Genomic DNA, 4,202 nt, shown 5'->3' on the forward strand with positions numbered 1-4,202 from the left:
CATACTACATCTGAAGCAACACCTGATCTTGTACCAGACTCATGTCCTGCACCGATCTCTTCGTCATCAGATCAAGTTACAAATGTAGAGCTTCCCATCGCTGTTCGCAAAGGTAAACGTCAGTGTACCTATCCCATTTCTTCTTTTGTCTCTTATAAACATTTGTCACCCTCTTCCTACTGTTTTACCACATCCATTGATTCTATTTCTCTCCCTAAAACAATAAAAGAGGCAATGTCTCATCCTGGTTGGAACAGTGCTATGATAGAGGAAATGAATGCTTTAGACCAGAATGGTACTTGGGATTTGGTAGACTTACCTACAGGGAAGAAATCTATTGGATGTAAGTGGGTATTTGCAGTCAAAGTGAATCCAGACGGGTCTATTGCCAAGCTAAAAGCTCGTCTTGTTGCAAAAGGATATGCGCAGATCTATGGAGTAGACTATTGTGACACATTTTCTCCTGTTGCTAAATTAACATCTGTTCGTCTGCTCATCTCTATGGCAGCTATCTATGACTGGCCACTACATCAATTGGATATCAAGAATGCATTCTTGCATGGGGACCTTCATGAAGAAGTATATATGGAGCAACCACCTGGATTTGTTGCTCAGGGGGAGTATGGAAAGGTATGTCGACTCCGGAAATCTCTATATGGTTTGAAACAAAGTCCTCGTGCATGGTTTGGAAAATTTAGTCAAGCAATTGAGTTGTTTGGAATGATAAAAGGAAAATCTGATCACTCATTGTTTTTCAGATGGTCTAAAGCAGGTGTTATTTTATTGGTAGTTTATGTGGATGATATTGTTATCACAGGAAGTGACAATGAAGGTATTACAGCTCTTAAGTCTTTTCTTCATTCTCAATTCATGACAAAAGACTTAGGAATGCTAAAATATTTCTTGGGCATTGAGGTGGCAAGAAGCAAGAAGGGGATATTCCTATCTCAACGAAAGTATGTGCTTGATCTATTGTCTGAGACAGGAAAACTGGGAGTTAAACCATGCAACACTCCTATGAACCCTAATGTACAACTGACAAAGGAAGGGGAACCATTTGAGGATCCAGAAAGGTACAGAAGACTAGTTGGAAAACTAAACTATCTGGTGGTAACTCGTCCAGATATTGCATATCCTGTCAGTGTGGTAAGCCAATATTTATCATCCCCTACAAATAATCATTGGGCTGCAGTAGAACAGATTTTATGTTACTTAAAAGGATCACCTGGACAGGGAATCTTGTTTAAGAACAATGGACATACCAGGATTGAATGCTTTACAGATGCTGATTGGGCAGGATCTAAAGAAGATCGAAGATCAATGACTGGATATTGTGTTTTCTTTGGAGGAAATCTGATTTCATGGAAGAGTAAGAAACAAAATGTTGTTTCTCGCTCTAGTGCAGAATCTGAGTATAGAGCAATGGCACAATCAACATGCGAGATAATATGGATAAGCCAACTCTTGAATGAAATTGGCTACAAAACCTCTACTCCTGCAAAATTGTGGTGCGATAATCAAGCTGCTCTTCACATTGCATCAAACCCAGTTTTTCATGAACGAACAAAACACATTGAGGTTGACTGCCACTTTATTCGAGAAAAAATTCAACAAGGCTTGATCAGCACAGGATTTGTGAAGACTGCTGAACAATTGGGAGATCTTTTTACTAAAGCCTTGAACGGAACTCGAGTAACTTATTTATGTAACAAGTTGGGCATGATCAACATTTATGCTCCAACTTGAGGGGGAGTGTTGTAGTCTATAGAATATTAATTATTATGTTAGTGGTTAAGTTAGGCAGTAGACCAGCAGTAATGTTAGACAGCAGCAGCAGTAATGTTAGGCAGCAGCAGCAGTAATGTTAGGCAGCAGAATTTGAGGAAACATGTCGTTCCTCAAGTGTATAAATATAGATGTATCAGCTAGCTACAAAATAAGAAAAAAGAAACACTTTTCTTCACTGATTTACAAAAACCAAGTTTGAAAAAAATCTCATAGAAAAGTCTTGTATATAATCAAATTAAAAAAAAAAAAAAACATAACATTTCTAACAAACCATACAAGGAATCAAAGTCTAGAAAGGTGAGTCCCTCAACAAAAATAAATAAAGTAATAGATAAACAGCAACGTTATAGTAAAACCAATCACTCTTTAAATAAACAAATAAAAACTCATTTCAGTTAATGAACTATGAAATTTTACAAATATAATTATTCAATTTTTTTTTTAAATCATAGGCATATACACTCTATATATATTACACATGAAAGAGATTGAAATCTACAATGATGAATCTGCAATCCCACGGAAAATCTAGCTTTAAAAAAATCTTAGATATAATCAAATAAAAAAAATAAAAGCCAAAAAATTGAAACAGCAAATGAATCAATATTTGGAAAGGTATAGTATTTTTGAAGTTGTTCACCAAGAGAAAGAAAGTAATCAATCAACTTAAATCAATCTTTATAAAATAAACACTCATTTTGACAGATGAAAAAAAAATCTCAGACATTTCGTCAAAAAAAAAATTTCTCAAAGATATACACCCTATATACATTATATATACGTGAAAGATGTGAAACTTAATATACGATTCTACAATCTCACACAAAGCCTAGATTAAAAAAAATAAAAAATCTTACATATATATACTCAGATCTGACAAAAATAAAAGTAAAAATTTGACTAATGAACAAATATATTACAGGAAAATCATATTGATCTTAAAAAAAAAAGCACTCTCGTTTCTAATGAACAATGAAATATTAATAATATAATTCCTCAAAAAAATCTCATACATATATACTCAATATACATTGGACATGAAAGAGCTGAAACATAAGACCTAATTTTATGCAATTCACAAAATCAAAAAGAAACACAGAGAAAACAAATACCATGCCTAGATGTTTAAATGTTAGAAAAGAAATAGATCTCTACGATGAAATCCCAGGAATGAACCATCAAGCAAAGTTATGACTAGTAGTTAGTATGGCTAAAAAGATCAAGGCAACACATATAGAATAACGAAACACAATGGAAAAAAAAAAAACCACAGAAAAATCTTATATATAATTAATCAAACTTTAAAAAAAATGAAACAAAGAACCAATTATTGGAAAGGAACTCTTGATATCTCTCATGGGAGATCAAAACAAAGATCAAAGAAAACATCAATGGCGTAAATGAAAAACATGCAAAAGCTCAATCTTAAAACTCACAAGGCACCGATCATTTAAAAAAAATGAACAAAGCTTGTCTCCATTTTTTAGATTGTATACTCGCCGGTGTGTTAGACAGTGATGTTTAGCCAATGTTATATAGGAGGGAGATACATTTTCCTATATAGAAATTCTCAATAGATTTTGTTCCTTTGAAGAAATATTCTCGCCTATGAAAACATTATAAAATAATTAGAAATGAATTCTCTAATTTTAGAAACTTTTAAATTGCCTTTTCAAATAAGAATTTGATAAACAATTAATACTTAAGTATAAATGAAGAAAAATATTTGGTTGTACTAAATAACTAGTAGTAGTTATTCAACCAGATTCTGTGCTTATATAAATCTGTATTGATGGGAGTAAGCATTGTATATCACATACAGTTCGCGGTACTCATACTGCTTAGTAGACACCAGTCTTTGTTCATGGCCAACTATATGTTGCTGCTTCAAGGATTAGCAACCTTAAAGGGTTAAGAATTTTAAAACCCAACAAAGGTGGAGAGAGTAGTAATTATACTAACAAGTTGTGTACCATGAAAGTTTTAATAATTTGTAAATTTCTAAACTTAAATAATTAATTTCTTTAATAAAGTTTTTATATCATTTATTGCATTACAACAAATTCAAATAAATTCTATTACATTATTGCATTAGTCTAATCCGTGCATCGCGCGGGTATAATACTAGTATATATATATATATATATAACGTGAAGACTGATCTCGGTCTAAATCAGGATTCTTCATTGGTTGAGGGTTTAGCAAAGAAAATACGGGGTCAATTTTTTAATTATTAAAAATTTTTAAGAGCGGGCCGGGCTCATTTAATAATTATTAAAATTTGAAAGTTTAGAATTGGTAACATCCTAGCCTTTGATTTATCAAGATGGAGTGTGTGAATGCGTCCCACAGTTTTTATATGAGTTGTTCTCAGCTAAATCCTGTGTGGTCCTCCTAAGAAGACCATGAGTGGT

This window comes from Ipomoea triloba, chromosome 9, assembly GCF_003576645.1.
Source record: "Ipomoea triloba cultivar NCNSP0323 chromosome 9, ASM357664v1".
In the NCBI taxonomy this organism is placed as follows: domain Eukaryota; kingdom Viridiplantae; phylum Streptophyta; class Magnoliopsida; order Solanales; family Convolvulaceae; genus Ipomoea; species Ipomoea triloba.